Raw genomic sequence first — 17,232 nt, 5'->3', positions numbered from 1 at the left:
AATTTGAGATGAGTTGTGGCCAACGGTTTGAAAGGAGGTTTCATGAGAGAGGAGAGAACCACATTAAGATCCCATGTAATGGAAGGAGGCTTAAGAGGTGGTCTCACATTGAAAAGGCCTCTCATGAACCTGGTGACTAGAGGATGAGCCGTGAGGGGTTTTCCATGAACGGGCTCATGAAAAGCAGTAATGGCACTGAGGTAAACTCTGATTGACGTAGACTTGAGGCCGGAGTCTGATAAAGAAAGTAATCCAACAGTTGTTCCACCGGAAGTGAAGTGGGATTATGATGATGAAGAAGACACCAGGAAGAAAAGCGAGTCCACTTTTGCTGGTAACAGTGAATAGTGGACGGTTTCCTGGAGGCATCCAGAATGGAACGAAAAGGCTGCGAGAGAGAAGCAGAAGCAGCGGTTAAGCCGAGAGAAACCAAGCTGTCAGGTGGAGGGATGACAGGTTGGGATGAAGAAACGACTGCTGATGTTGAGTAAGTAGAGTAGGAAACAGTGGCAGCAGTATGGGATCCCAGGAACTGAGCTGAAGTAGAAGGGAGAACCAATGTTGCCGAGGCCACCATGGAGCAATGAGAATCATGGTGGCTTTCTCCCTCTGAAGCCTGAACAATGTCCGCAACATGAGAGGAAGGGGAGGAAAGGCATAAAGAAATCTGTCCGCCCAATTGAGGAGAAAGGCATCTGGTGTCAGACAATGAGGGGAGTAGAGTCTAGAACAGAAGAGGGGCAGCTGATGATTGTGGGGAGCTGCAAAGAGGTCCACCTGAGGCATGCCCCATTGAGCAAAAACAGACCGGAGAGTGGCAGGGTCGAGGGTCCATTCATGAGGCTGAAGGATCCTGCTGAGATGGTCTGCTAAGGAGTTCTGTTCGCCCTGAATGTACACCGCCTTCAGAAAGATACTGCGAGCAGTCGCCCAGGACCAAATCTTTTGGGCCTCCTGACATAAGAGGTGTTATGCCACCGCATATTACTGACATATTCAGAATATTACTGATATGAATCCTCAAGTCTGCTTACCTGAACTCCTGACCTCCAAAGAACAGTAAAACCAGATGATCATCAGTAAAGACAGATGGGAGACTACATCACAAGGAAGAGGCCAGTAACATCAAAAGGATCTTGACCTCTTTTGACCTGGGTGTTGTCAAAACAGATATCAAAAGACCAGGACCAGCTGTCTTACTAAGAGGACAGTAACATCAAAAGGATCTTGACCTCTTTTGACCTGGGTGTTGTCAAAACAGATATCAAAAGACCAGGACCAGCTGTCTTACTAAGAGGACAGTAACATCGAAAAGACAAGTATCTGATATCTTGACCTCTTTTGACCTGGGTGTTGTCAAAACAGATAACAAAAGAGCAGGACTAATCGAAACAGCAGGACCAGCTGTTTATGCTTTTACTATGAACTCCGCAGTGTGCATCCTATATAAGACCGGGATTCTGACCCCGACAGTAGAATCCTAGCCGTCTACAGGAACAGAAGCCACGAGGCTAAAGGGTCAGTCTCCCGTGTCCACTCATCTATCAATTGTATGGATTCTCCAATTGTGAAGGGAGTGTTTGCCTGTGATACGGTGAAGGTATTTAATTCTTATCATATATATATATATATATATGTATAATAAAGTGTTATTGTTTATGCTTTATATTGTCTGGGTGCTTTTCTGAGTGTTACTGTTCATCCCACCTGTCAGAAATTAGTGGCGGAACAAATTGGTCCCAGAAGTAGGGTAATCATGTGGTCAGGAAAGCTAACTAGAAAACAAGGGGTGGAGGAGCAGGCTCCCAATCCCTCCATTCCAAATGGGAATGAAATAATGGGAAAATTAATGGCCACTGAGTGGTCTGTAGAAGCAGGATTGTGTGAATCCTGTACTTTTGGAAGTGGGGATCCACATGAATTATGTGCCTCCTTACAAAAGGTGAAAATCTCAAAAGGAGAAGAGCAAGAAGTAATTTTTAGACAAGGAAGGATGATTTTGTCAGACTGGAGGAATTTGCATGAAGCTAAACAGGAATTACAATTGAAATTAGAAGAGCTGGAAAAGAAAAGGAATAAACAACAGCATGCCATTACAATGCTACAATGTCAGAATGAGTTGTTAATGGATAAGGTAGAAACCTATCAAAATGTAATAGAACAGTCAGCTATGCAATATGCACGATATAAATACAAGAAATGCAGGTGGAAAGTGAGTTACAGAAAAGTTAAAATCTTAATTTATCATCTGCCGAATGATTGGAATCCAAACAAACGGGATGGGAATATTTGGGATTCAAATTCTAATAACAGTGAGGAGGATATATGTGTTAAAGGAGAACAGGCAGAAAGTTTAGAAGCAGAGCCTGTGAGGAGACAAAGATTACAGGGAAATCTGCAAACAGGAGAAAATCTAGTTAGGGAGGATGTTACTCCACATGAAATCATGGATATGATGGCACGCTTTACACAGCAGCCTGGGGAACCACTAATACAGTGGGTAGTTCGGGTGCAGGAGCTGGGCGCAGCAGGGATTATGTTAGATGCCACAGATGCCCCTAAATTTGTTCAAATTAGTCAAGAAGTAGCAATGCAACATGCGTTGCGGGAGGATCCTTATCCTGCAAAAAATGCCCAATGGTCTTTATTAGAGATAATTAGTAGGGGTGTCACGAGGCGATATCCACTTGAATCTGATTGGCCCTCAAATGATAAGATTTGGTATACATTAAAAGATGCTCAAATGAGAATTAAGGAGGAGTCTATGAAGGCAGCCTTAGTAATAGGTCACGCTGACACATATATGTCATTACCTTTTACTGAGTCCATGAGAAATAAAATAATTAAGTATGCTGTACCAGCATACAAACAGGTAAAGATAACTTTGTTGATCAATCAAATAGACAGGACTATTTTGGAAGCCTTAGAAGCGGTCCGACAGTTAGGAGATCGGGGGGACTGGGGACCTCAAAATACTTTTGATAAAAAGAGAACAGGACAATCCAATTCAAGGGGAATGTACAAAAGTAGAGGACTGGGAAAGAAATCTATGCCTCAAGCACAAGTGAACAAAGGAGAGAGGGTGCCATCGGCTCCCCCTGAGGAAACTGCTTCCATTCTTTATCCTGATTTAAAAGGGTGGAAGTGTTGGGAGGATCAATAATGTGAATGCCGAGCCTCAGTGTGTACCTGGACCAAATTAGAACAGCGTCCGCAGGTAGAGATAAATATTTAGTAGAAACCTGGGGAGCAACAGGTACAAGCTGTAGTGGACGCTGGGGTGTAGGAATATAAATATCAGGATTGGGGGGGGGAATTATACAAGCAGGAAGAAAAAATTTTACAAATTTTAAAATTGGACAATTACCAATTTGGGATTAATCTATGGGATTCCTTGCCAGATATCCAAAAAGAGTTAACATGATAGCTTTCGGATGGAATCTATAGTTTTGGTAAATTGCCAGACATTCCTATGAGATCAGTAGTGGTGGGGAAAATTGTAAACATGAACCAATGAAAAATTGTAAACATGAACCAATGCATTTTTTACTATTCCTATAGTGGAGCAATGTCCAGAACCATTTACATCCACTTGGCAAGGGAGGCAATATACATATACCAGACTACCACAAAAAATACTTACAGATGCCGCAAACTAAAAAACAGACTTGGGCCTTTTTAGATTTTGGAGGCAACATATTTCACATCTGGGGTAACATATGGGGTTGGTTAGACAATAAAAAAGTAGAAATATTGCTAAGTGACCTTTAAAGTTTTGTTAGATAGTATAAGGAAGTTGCACTCCAAGTAATTTTGCAAATGTGTCTTTTACCTCAAACACTAACATTGTGAACCACTGTACCTGCACGTAAACCTCTCTTATATGTTTTATAGATTAAAGCGTCCCTGCTTGAATTTTTATGATTGTGTGACAGAGCTTTGAAATGGAAGAAAATAGAAAAGAAGACCAGTAAAACTATATAGAGCAATTAACTTAAATTTCTATCTCTCTTTCTTTTAGAAGCTTAGTATCCAGACATGGTCCGGAGAACCAATTTCACTGTGCCACATTTAAAATACTTCCAGCAATGTGACCTGATAGTGGGAATCCAATGGATACCACATTTGTTTGTGACTCTTTTGATTAATAGTGTGCTTATTTACAGATTAAATTCAACCCTGAATCATTACCGATGGAAGAAAGCATGCCGGAGCTCTGTGTTTGTCTGTTTCTGTTATGTGTTGTCTGTTTTAGCTTAAGGGGTACCCCAACATTGCACATTGGCCATTTCCAGAGGTTATTCCACCCCTTCTATTAGTCCAAATGGTACCATATCCCTTTCCAAAAAAGATTCCCCCACATACCAGAAAGTATCTTATGAAAACCATGCTCACAATGATTTTATGCTATGGCTCACAGGTAATCGAGGCCAGCAGCGTGCCAGATTTTAGGAATAAAAGGGACGCCCATGTGGGATCCCTACGTGGGTCAGGGCAAAGGGTCTATAGAGTGGGCAGACTTGATGGGCCTTGGCCCTTTTCTGCCGTCATCTTTCTATGTTTCTATGTTTCTATACAGCCCAATGATAATTTAGTTAGGGGTTATATTATAAAAGGATATCTGAAGAGAAATAATTAGAAAGCTTTATACCTGGTAAAATGGTGTTCATTGGTATTTGATATTTGCTAAATAAAATTTAAAAAAAAAAAAAAAAAGGTCTCTCTTTATTTAACTTACCAGGTATAAACAGTGCAGTGCACATCTCTGACATAAGTTATTTTGGTATCACATTCTGTACGTGTGTATGGTCTCTCTTAAATGATATAATAATTATGTCCAGAACATAAAAAGGTGTATTTTCTGAATGTCCTACAGAATACGTTTAAGTGCATTAGTGTTGTTTCTCTTATCTCACACAATTACTACCTTACACACAAGTATTGTGTCAAATGTTATCACATTCTGTACGTGTGTATGGTCTCTCTTAAATGACATAATAATTATGTCCAGAACATAAAAAGGTGTATTTTCTGAATGTCCTACAGAATACCTTTAAGTGCATTAGTGTTGTTTCTCTTATCTCACACAAATACTACCTTACACACAAGTATTGTGTCACATGTTCTCACCTTCTGTACATAAAATGGTTTTTCTCCTTTTTCTCTTATCTTCTCTTTTACCACTAGGGGTGTTTATTGTAACTAAAGCATTGAAGCTAAATAGTCATGAGGAAATATTTTCCTTGAAAAATCACGTACTGGGAAATGTTATTCCATATAGACTTTCATCCTTTTGTGATAAAATTGGTCAGCTCTGCTCTCTCATTCTGATGATTTGGCTAACATGCTGGGTTAAGAGAAATTTCACCAGATCGAGAAGATGATGACACGCAACCAGACATACAGTGCCATGAAGCTATTATGTGGCACCGACTTGGGAATAGAAGTGAGCCTATATCCTGCCACTTCACATTAGGGCTGGTCTCTGGAGGCGGTGCTCGTGAATCTTACATGAGTGAAGGCATGTGAGTGGCATAGCAAGCCTATTGAAACTGGAGCATAGCCAGACCCTAACCAAAGCTGCTAAGAAAAACAGGATAACAGATAACTGCAGTGATCGATGGTGTCTATGAAGCTACCCTAAATGTATGTAAGCCATGAGTAAGAGCACAAATATAATATTAATAAGATTATTAATTTCCATGATTCCCTATACGTGATACTTTCAAGTAAAATGCCTAATTAGCAAGAAATATTAGGGAATGCAAGAATACCAAGTTTAGCACATAAGGAAATAATTTATGAAGGGAAAATTAATTTTCCCATTTTACCTTTGCTTAATAAATACTATTGTTTCCGAAATACTGGCTGGCAAACAAGCATATTTTGGCTCCAGAGTAGCAGATGTATTTAGATGGGAAGGTGAATGGGTGCCAAATACTGTACATAATTATGAACTATGATCAGTTAATGTTACATGTCGTTAATGATATCACAAAGAATTAACTTTATCACATTGATTTAAAATCACATCACATTCTGTACCCTTAGATAGAAAATGGTGTAATTTTGAAATGAAACAATGTGTCCTTTTACGGGGATGCCTTTGACATTGGGACCCCAATTAGGGTTTCCCCTTTTTCATGGGCAACAAATAGATGAACAAAATAAAACAAACGTGTCATTCTATGAACCATGTTCTTTATAAAAATGTTTTTGTTGCTAGCAGTACTGTTAAACTTGTGATTCATGCTATTCAAGCTCCCTTTTCAGTATGTGTATAGCAAATGTAAATATTAATTTTTCTTTTACCGATGTATTTTATTGCCATCTATAAAGAAAGCCATGCAAAATAATTGTGAAATACAGACTTGAGTATCCAAGAGTGGAATGTTATGCCACCGCATATTACTGACATGTTCAGAATATTACTGAACATGTCTGCTTACCTGAACTCCTGACCTCCAAAGAACAGTAAAACCAGATGATCATCAGTAAAGACAGATGGGAGACTACATCACAAGGAAGAGGCCAGTAACATCAAAAGGATCTTGACCTCTTTTGACCTGGGTGTTGTCAAAACAGATATCAAAAGACCAGGACCAGCTGTCTTACTAAGAGGACAGTAACATCAAAAGGATCTTGACCTCTTTTGACCTGGGTGTTGTCAAAACAGATATCAAAAGACCAGGACCAGCTGTCTTACTAAGAGGACAGTAACATCAAAAAGACAAGTATCTGATATCTTGACCTCTTTTGACCTGGGTGTTGTCAAAACAGATAACAAAAGAGCAGGACTAATCGAAACAGCAGGACCAGCTGTTTATGCTTTTACTATGAACTCCGCAGTGTGCATCCTATATAAGACCGGGATTCTGACCCCGACAGTAGAATCCTAGCCGTCTACAGGAACAGAAGCCACGAGGCTAAAGGGTCAGTCTCCCGTGTCCACTCATCTATCAATTGTATGGATTCTCCAATTGTGAAGGGAGTGTTTGCCTGTGATACGGTGAAGGTATTTAATTCTTATCATATATATATATATATATATGTATAATAAAGTGTTATTGTTTATGCTTTATATTGTCTGGGTGCTTTTCTGAGTGTTACTGATCATCCCACCTGTCAGAAATTAGTGGCGGAACAAGAGGCGAGAGCCCGTTCCGCCTTGCTTGTTGATGTAATACATGGCTACTTGATTGTCTGTGCACAGAAGCAGAACCTGAGGGTAGAGAGGATGGTGAAACGCTTTGAGAGCATAAAGAACATTGCCCGGAGTTCCAGGAAAATGATGTGATGAGCACGTTCCTAGATCGTCCACAAACCTTGGGTGCGAAGGTGGTCCATGTGTGCCCCCCAGGCATATGGGGAAGCATTGGTGGTGATGATCATGGAGTGAGGAGGCAGATGGAAGAGAAGACCTCTGGAAAGATTGGAGGAGGTCGACCACCATTGCAGAGACTGACGAAGCGACGATGTTACAGATATGTGACGTGAAAGAGGATGTGTCGCCTGGGACCATTGAGTGAGCAAGGTCCATTGAGGAGTCCGGAGGTGGAGACAAGCGAGGGGAGTGACGTGCACCGTGGAGGCCATGTGGCTTAACAAAACCATCATCTGGGCTGGAATGGAGGTTTGAAGGAGCACCTGATGACAAGAGGTGGAGCAAGGTCCATAGACGATCGGAGGGAAGAAATGCCCTCATGAGGATGGTGTCGAGGACCGCTCCAATGAATTGTAGTCGCTGAGAGGGAAGGAGATGCGACTTGGAGTAATTGATCTCGAAACCAAGAATTTGAAGGAATGAGATGGTGTGGTAGGTGTCTTGAATCACCTGCTAAGATGAAGGAGCCTTGATTAGCCAGTTGTCCAGGTAGGGGAAGACCTGAAAACTGTGATATCTGAGGAAGGCAGCCACTACTATCAGACACTTGGTGAATACCCTTGGAGAAGAGGCAAGGCCGAAGGGTAACACCTTGTATTGGTAATGACGTTGATAAATCTGAAATTTGAGATACCTTCTGGAGTTCTGATGGATAGGTATGTGAGTGTATGCCTCTTTGAGGTCGAGGGAACATAGCCAGTCATCTTGAGTGAGAAGGGGATAAAGCGTGGCCAGAGAAAGCATTTTGAATTTTTCCCTGACTAAGCATTTGAGTTCTCTGAGATCCAAGATAGGTCTGAGATCCCCCATCTTTTTGGGAACCAGAAAATAACGGGAGTAAAATCCCTGCCCCCTCTGATCTAGAGGAACTTCCTCTATAGCGTTCAGAAGAAGAAGGGATTGAACCTCCTGAAGAAGGAGGGAGGACTGAGAGAAGTTGGAAGCAGACTCTTTTGGAGGATTATCTGGAGGAAGAGTCTGAAAGTTCAGAGAATACCCGTGACGAATGATGTGTAGAACCGATTGATCTGAGGTGATGAGTTCCCAACGGGTGAGAAAGATGTGTAGACCAGTGGTTCCCAACCCTGTCCTGGAGGACCACCAGGCCAGTCGGATTTTTGGGATAGCCCTAATGAATATGCATGGTGCAGATTTGCATGCCTGTCACCTCAGCTATATGCAAATCTCTCTCATACATATTCATTAGGGCTATCCCAAAAACCCGACTGGCCTGATGGTCCTCCAGGACAGGGTTGGGAACCACTGGTGTAGACGACCTCCGATAGGCTGAGGAAGAGGAGAAGATGGAGGGAGACTGGCTATGTCCCTGAGAAGCAAGTCAAAAGGGCTGGGTGGATTTGGGCAGAGCAGCTGGTTTTACAGGTTGCTGTTGTGGTTGGCGAGCCTGTTGGTGATGCTGCTGGCGTTGCCTCCTAGGTTGATTCTGAGGAGGATGAACAGGTCTGCTAGAATAACGACGTTGGTAAGCCATATGCTGACGAAAAGGGCGAGGTGGTGGAGGCTTCTTTTTATTTTTCAGAAGTGTATCCCATTAGGTCTCGTGGGCAGATAATTTCTGTGTGGTGGTGTCCAAAGATTTACCAAACAGCTCGTCCCCCAAGCAAGGAGCATTAGCAAGCCGGTCTTGGTGGTTTACATCAAGCTCCGAGACCCGAAACCAAGCTAGCGGCACATGGCAACTGCCATGGCAGTAGCCCTGGAGGTCAGTTCAAAGGTATCATAGATGGACCGTATCATGAACTTCATAAGTTGAAGGAGACTGGATGTATACTGCTGGAACAAGTGGACCTTACGCTGCGGAATGTATTTCTGGAGGGAAGACAACTGTTGGATTAAATGCTTAAGGTAGAAGGAAAAATGAAAAGCATAATTATTGGAACGGTTAGCCAGCATAGAATTCTGGTATAACCGTTTACCAAATTTGTCCATTGTCTTCCCTTCTCTGCCAGGAGGGACTGAGGCGTAGACACTAGAACCCGCTGACTTTTTCAGTGTGGACTCCACTAGTAAGGACTCATGGGGAAGTTGTGGTTTGTCGAAACCCGGAATAGGGATCACCTTATAAAGAGTGTCTAATTTTCTTGGAGCTCCAGGTATAGTCAAAGGAGTCTCCAAGTTTTTATAGAAAGTTTCTCTCAGGATGTCATGGAGAGGCAACTTTAAGAACTCTTTAGGAGGCTGATCGAAATCCAGGGCTTTGAGGAAAGCCTGAGATTTTTTGGAATCTGACTCCAATGGTGTGGAAAGAGAATCAGACATCTTTAAAAATTTTGTAACGGAAGACTGTTCAGGCTTAGAAGGTTGTTCTTGGAAAGAAGGGTCTTCGTCGTCTGAAGTAACCGCTTCTTCGGTGCCGATGGTAAAATTATGTTCTTACCTGTTAATTTTCTTTCCTTTAGAAGCAGCAGATGAATCCAGAGACCAATGGGATAGCTCACTTCTACCAGCAGGTGGAGATAGAGAAACTGATTAACAGGTGTACTTATTTGCTGGCACTCCTCCTGTCTCATCAGTATAGCTCCTTGCCCAAGCACATTTAACCATCAGTAGGTATAACATGTAAAAAACTTCTTTCCCAGAACACCTCGCGAACAGCAACGATACAGAATACAATCATGAACAACACCCAATCACTAAAAGCCGTACACGAAAAACTGACAACCAGATATCAGAAAGGGTGGGGCTCTGGATTCATCTGCTGCTTCTAAAGGAAAGAAAATTAACAGGTAAGAACATAATTTTACCTTCCTTAGCAAAGCAGCAGATGAATCCAGAGACCAATGGGATGTAGCAAAGCAATCCTTAATTTGGGTGGGAAGCAAACGCCGCCTTCGCAACAACCGAAGCATCAAAAAAACCCCTATCGCATGTGCCCGCATATCCATGCAGAGACGCGGAGAGAAGGTACTCTCGGAAGACCAGTTAGCCATGAGACAAATCTCCTCCAAGGCAAAAAACCCTCTGGGCCGAGCCCAAGAAGCAGCCATCGCTCCAGCGGAATGGTCATGAAGTTCAATCGCCACCCGCTCCCCTGCCAGCAGGCAAGTATAAAGAATGTCCTCCTGGACCATTGAGCGAGGTAGGCATCGGACGCCGCCATACGCCTGAGGCGTCCCTTGAAGAATCCCAAAAAGGAGATATAAACCACTAACAGTTGTTAGAAACCGATCTCGCGGAGAACGCTACATACGTTTCAAAAAATGCAGTGAATAAAAGTACTGCTTCCATGATCTCCTTCCAGGAAGAAGGAAGGAAAAGCGAGCATGATGTAAAAGAAAGGATGACCCCCCCTAGAAAGAAATAGTGGTACCATCCGAACTGACACCCCATAAGACGGAAATAAGGAATAGGAATCCCCGTTGAACAAGGCCTGCAACATCGCCACTGCAAAGCTGAAGCCATGAGCACAAGGAATCCCATGGTCAACCGCACAGCTCTTTAGAGCCCCAAAGGACAAGGCTAAAATGAAGCCATCGGAAACTTAGAAGAAGTACGTGAATGAATTACACCAAACCGGGCTTTCTAAGAGGCGCATGAATATACTGCCTTCTGTTTAGGAACTGAACTACAGGAAGCTGAGAAGTCAGCGAAGGGCCATATACCTAGTTCCTGTAACAAGCCAAGAATGATAACTGAAGCTGAAGGGAATTGAACGCTATGCCATCAGCAATATACCTGTGCTAAAAAGGAACTCAGGAAGGGTGCAACTGTTGAGAAGTATTCAAGAAAGGAAACACCTCCAAAAGGAAGCAGAAGCCACAGGAGAAGACGTCTGTAGCGCCTGGATAAGAGAAGAAATAACCTGCTTCGCATTACCGTCACACGCCAGTCAAGACTGCTCAAAAGCTAGGTCGTAATACCAAAGTAGTATGAATATCCATGTTGATCTCAATCAAGGAGAGCAAACTCGGAGATCAAAGGAAACTTCTCAGTCCGGCTGTCGAAAGGCTCAACAGATCCACATAGCAAGGATGGCGCAGCCAAGCCAGAGATTGTACCAATACTGTGCCCCTAAAGCGAGCTTGAGATGGCAAATCCAAGCTATCATCAGCCAGGGGAAAACAGTGAAAAAGAGAAACCAGAGGAGTTTTTTTTTTTTTTTAAAGCCTACAGCACCTGGTATTCCCAGGTGGTCACCCATCCAGGTACTAAACAGGCCCTATCCTGGTTGGCTTCTGAGACCAGACGGGATCGGGCACCTTCAGGGTGGTATGGCTGTAAGAAAGAAGCCACACTGTTACCCCCTTGAACTCCCACTTCCTGTGCCCGCCTAAGAAGCTAGGAAGCATGGAATTGTGAGACGAGGCCATGAGGTCAAGTTCCAGGAGATCTTATTTCCACCACAAAAAAGTGGAACACCTGAGCCAAAATTCCCAATAACCAGGATGTAGAAGATATCACTATAACTAACGTCTACACTTCTAGAGCGTACGCAGTGCTGTACACAGTAACCTCCAATAAATGGGTTATGCTCAGATTTCACAGAGAGAAAGACTAACCAAACTGTTTTCCTGTCCTGAAAAATGATCGGTCAACCGAATAGAAAGATGAGGGTCCACCCATCGAAGTAGAATAACCACTGTACCTGGCAACTGAGTACATCACCTACTGCCCAAGCTGCAGAGAAACACCCCCATCATAATACTGACTGAAAGGGCCCTCAGCGGCATTCCGGAAGAATGGTCTGAAGCTCCAGAAAGGAAGCCTGACCATGCTCAAGAGTAGAAGAAGGAACCAGAACTGAAGACCAGACTCCTGAAGCTGAGGATGGAAGCCACCGAGCCCCCCAACCCGACAGGCATGCCCTGGAAAGACAATCTTTCTGAGCCCCCAAATCATACAAAGCTATGCAGGAGAAGCCTAGCAACTAATAGGAGCCCAGAGATACCGAGAACCACTGGAATAAAAGCGGCTGCTGAGCGTTAGAAGGGAAAGCAAGCCGAGGTTCCCAGAGGGGTCAGCAATATGGATGCTAAAACCTGAACAGAATCCCATACTCTTAGCCATGGTAAGCGAAGAACGCCAATCTGAGATCGAGACTCCACACTCAAGGCTCTGGAAAGAAATACAAGTCTCCCCTATAAGAATAACAGCATCAACCCGATATACCTATAACTAGTATAGGAAAAAAGAGCACTGCAAATATGAAGATGCGCATGTAAAGAATTGAGGAAAAGACACCACCCGCTTCGTGTCAGTCAAACGACCCGACTGGAAGTCGTCCGAATCAAGCAGGCAGTCACGCATAAATCAGACAAATCGCCTGGCAGTGCCAACGACCCCCTGGGTAGTTGAAATGGAATGTGCCCAAACCGAAAGCGCTGCTCCAAGAGAGGCAGGCCAACCTAGTGCTGACTCAGAGTCCATAGAGAAAATGTAAATATCTTCCCCGTTTGACTGCAGAAATGGGTAACCCTGAGAAACTAATGCAGCCGAATGGAATCCAGCCTGCCCAAAGCCCCCATCTTGGCCACCCACTAATAAGTGGTACCCTAAGAACTACGAGAACTGTCCCGAGGACCAGCCACACTTCAAAGAGAAACGCAAAACAGAGAGACTCTGGAAACGTGAGGAGGATGCAAAGGTACAAGCATCCTGAAAAAAGTTCACAGCTCCCTGACCTGACAGTAAGGCGACTACTCCTTCATGAGAAAACTGTCAACCTGGAAAAAGAACACCGTCTTGCGATGTGAAAGGGAGCATGAGGACATTCAGCAACCTGCCTGAGCTGTACGCAAGCAAAGGAAAGACAAGGCGCACCAGGCGTAATCCAGAAGCAGCATACGCCTCTCCAGAGAAACGAGCTGTACCTGGCCGAAAATAGATCAGGTTTCCACTCCAAAAGAGAGCGTAAGGGGAGAATTCATTGGGCATACAGTACCAGCTACCCTACGACCTCGCAAGCAGAGGATCTTGCCCTTAGGGATCAGCCGCCACTAGAGCGGAAGGCCGTCTAGCTTTTTTTTTTTTTTTTTTAAATAGACTTGAACCTTCGCCTCTTCTTTTGGAGCCATATCAGCTCTACTCCTCAGCTGGGGCTTGAACCTCAGCTCCTTGTTACTAACCCAGCACACAACCCTTGCGCCCCCAGGTTTTCACAGACAAGCTGGCCCACAGCAAGAAAAAAAGAATCATCATCAGGCCTCAAGAGAGACCCTCAACTCGGAATTCCTGCAACTACCCCGCAGAAACCAGTCTAGAGCCCAAGCCGGCGGACGCAGCACCCAGGCAGAAGGCCTAAGGAAACCTCCAACATCGCCGCACGTTATCGGAACCCCGAGTGAAGAAATGAACCACACGAATGATACACTGGCACGCCCTTGACACCTACTCCACCTTGCTGTTCGCTCACCCCTAAGGCAGCAAAACCAAGCGTAGGCAGCCAAACTCAGGGCAGAAACTTAATGTGGACGTGCCTAGGGATATAAATGGACAGCCCCCAATAACAACCAGTTGCCTATTCTCTTTTTTTTTTTTTTTCTTGTTAAGAGAAGCATGTGGACAAACACCACAGCAAATGGAGCACTGCAATACGGGGCACAGCTGATTTCAAACAAAAATAAGCCGCAGTACACGCTTAAGTTAGCTGTAGGACATGAGTCAATGAACCCCGCGGCGCTGGGGGCCCAAGCGCGGGCACTTTCCTGCCAGAATCAAAATCGGCTGGCTCCCCCAATAGCGCTGTACAAAACAGACCGGGAGCTCATAGCAAAAACCGCAGCACATCGCTCCGCAAAGCAGATGGCGAGGCCCACGCTGAGAACGGCAGCCGCCCAGAATCACTCCCCGAGTATTGCAGTGCTGGCGACCCAAACTCGGACTGTTTCGCGCCAAATTAGACCGGCTCCTATAACATTGCCGCTCACACCGGACTCGGAGCCCATAGCCGAAGCGTATAAAAAATGCAAAACACACCTCGGGGAGGAAAAGGGAAAAGGCGCATGGCTCCCTACAGTAGGGGAGCACAAGCTCGCACCACTTGCGCTATAGAACGCTACAGCTCCATTACAGATACACACCCGGAGCCGTCCTCACAATTTGCGGCCATATCGAAAGCCACACAGTTACATTTACCCACGAGCCGTGGCAGTATCAAGAAACAATGTCCCAGAAACTACCAACCCCACAGCACAAGCGCTATGGTAAGAAAAAGAAGCGCTCCTTAGTTATGCGCAGGAATACAGAGGCCACCTACCTCAATGAATCAAGCTGATACCATAACATATTCCACCACAAAACAAAACTGCCATAGTCAAAAACCCACAGCTCTCACACAACCACAAAGTTCAGAGACCAGTAGAATAAAACACATACTCACAATCTACTGGATAGTGCCGGTAGACGCCGGCAACACCTGCAGCCTAGCACGAGCAGGGCAAAAAGTCAGCTGTGTAGGCCCCCTTTCTTTTTTTTTTTTTTTTTAAATGGGAAAGAAGAAAAATAGGGACCAGGGCAGACTCTCTATCATTGGAGGGAGGGTGAGGCAGGGACAAGGGGGGGCCCAAGTGTAACCTCTAAAGCCGGCACCGATTAGCCGGACACCCCTGTCTCACTGAAGAGAAAAAGCTCAACAGGAGAAACAGAATGGCAGTCTCACTGAAGAGAAAATCTCAACAGGAGGTAATAAAGTTCCAGCCACAGCCAGAATCCAGGAGCTAGTTGAATAGCGACTTCCACCTGCTTGGAGATAGAGAATACTGATGAGACAGGAGGAGTGCCAGCAAATAAGTACACCTGTTAATCAGTTTCTCTATCTCCACCTGCTGGTAGAAGTGAGCTATCCCATTGGTCTCTGGATTCATCTGCTGCTTTGCTAAGGAAAGGCTCCTCAGAATCGTCCCACAAATCTGGATCCCGCACCTGTGAACCTCGACCTCGAGAAAATGGAGTGGAGGGTTCAGTATGGTGGAATTTGCACACCGATTTACCGGAGCGCAACAATGCGACACCAGGAGAAGTGAGCTGATGTCTAGCGGTGTCAGGAGACGGTGCCGATTCCGTGACCGTCTGAACTGCATGATGCGAGAGCCTGGGTTCCGCTAACAAAACCGGCATGGAGGTGGATACAGGAGGTACCGGTGCTGAGAGTGTCGATGCCGACAACAAAGGCTGTTGCTGAACCAACGGTACCGAATGTTCAGACTGGACTGGAGCTGGAAGGTTCGGTGCCAGCAGAGCAGGGAGTAGTTGCTGCAACTGCTCTTGAAGCTGGACGTGGAGGATAGCTGCAATGCAGTCATCCAGGGAAGGCACCGGCACCGCTTTCTTTTTCCTCGGTGGAAACCTGTGGTGCCGCTCGACGCTCTGGAGATGAGGAGGCCGATGATGTGGCACTCATCTCAATGGGAGCGGAGCGCTTCCGAGGGCGTCTCGATGCCGGCAGGACTGGGCTCAATGCAGAATCGGCAGGAGGAAGCTCCAAGGAAGAGGGAGGCTTCTTAGCCCGCTTACCTGGAGGATTCAACACCGAGGGAAGCTCCGGCAGTGTCGACAAAGGCGGTGCTGATTTAGAAGGGGTAGCCGACGTCGGAGTTGATGTCGATGGTTCCATCCCGGCACCGAAAAGAAGTCGCTGTTGAATTTGTCGGTTCTTTAAGGTGCGCTTTTTGAGAGAAGCGCAACGGGTGCAAGATGAGGCGTTGTGATCCGGACCGAGGCACTGGAGGCACCAGTTGTGGGGGGGTCGGTCAAAGAAATGGGCCGTGCGCACTGTTGACACTTCTTGAAACCTGGCTGCGGGGGCATGAAGGTGAATACGGCCTCCGCTAAATCGAAGGCTGAGGCTTCGATTGTGCCAACAGGCCCCGCTGAGGCGAAAGAAAAAATAAAAAAAGAGAAAACTTATTTTATTATTTTTTTTTTAAACAGAAAAGAAAAGAAAGAAGGAAAACTTCCAGAAACGAAAGAGAAAAAAACGCGCGAGCGGGAAGGCAAAAGAGTTTTCAACGGCCGTTGAAAAAAACGCGTCTTCTTAGCTCCGCGGAAACTAAGAAACTGGGGACCGCGCGCCTCTGTCGGGCGGGAAGGCACTTACGCATGCACGGTGCGGCCTAGCTAGAACTTTCTAGCTTCTTAGAGTGCAATCACTCTAAAATTGTCCGTACCGGGGCTCCGTCGGTGCCGTCACCCATCAGTTAAGAATATGCTGCCTGGAGGAGGAAGTGACGTCACCGGGAAGCATGGCTGGTTAATTCTCGAGCTCCGGAGGGGCTCGATATTGACAGCATAATAAACTATCTCTACAGAGCAGCGAAAGGGTAACGGTCGGTGAATTGCACTCGTGAATGGATGGCGAGTAGAAAAAAGCTGGCAAAGTTTCAATACTCGGCAACGGGGAGCGTGAAAACGAGATCGCATGCTCTGGAGTCCCCGACAACCTCAGACAAAATGGCGCATCAATCTGGACCTAAACAGCTTGGAACGCAACAGGCCAGTGCAGAGCTGGGAGACAAACTAATGGTAGGGAACTTGGAACGTTGGTTCAGAGAACTTAAGGAGGAGATGGTGGGGCTCCGCTCAGATGTTCGAGTGGCCCTGGCAGAAATAAGATCGGAGGTGAGCGAGCTAGGCACCCGAGTATCGGCGACGGAGGGGCGTTTGAACCAGGTGGAGCCCACGGTGCAGGCCTGCTCATCGGAGCTGCACGTGGCGGTGTCCCAGCTAGAAGAACTGCGGAGTCAAGTGGAGGACTTAGAAAACCGCTCGAGACGCCATAATTTAAGATTTAAAGGAATCCCGGATACGGAACAATACAAAGACGCGAGGACTGTGGTTAAAGACTTTTGCACAGATTTGCTTCGGGAAGAGGAGCGGGAGGACGTGAGCCC

At 45.4% G+C, this 17,232-nt stretch overlaps 1 protein-coding gene and 1 pseudogene across 1 annotated transcript in view; both read right to left on the bottom strand.

Moving 5' to 3' along the window:
• Positions 1 to 17,232, bottom strand: part of LOC117360389 (TRAF3-interacting protein 1-like) — a gene marked incomplete at its 3' end in the record, with an annotated part of 741,717 nt that overhangs the window by 589,809 nt on the left and 134,676 nt on the right. The gene's annotated exons all lie outside the window — the stretch shown is intronic.
• On the bottom strand, positions 11,510 to 11,628 carry LOC117361707 (annotated as a pseudogene).

Source organism: Geotrypetes seraphini, chromosome 5 (assembly GCF_902459505.1).
Source record: "Geotrypetes seraphini chromosome 5, aGeoSer1.1, whole genome shotgun sequence".
In the NCBI taxonomy this organism is placed as follows: domain Eukaryota; kingdom Metazoa; phylum Chordata; class Amphibia; order Gymnophiona; family Dermophiidae; genus Geotrypetes; species Geotrypetes seraphini.
Note: the sequence above shows the minus strand (reverse complement) of the source record. Positions and strands in the feature narration are given on the sequence as shown.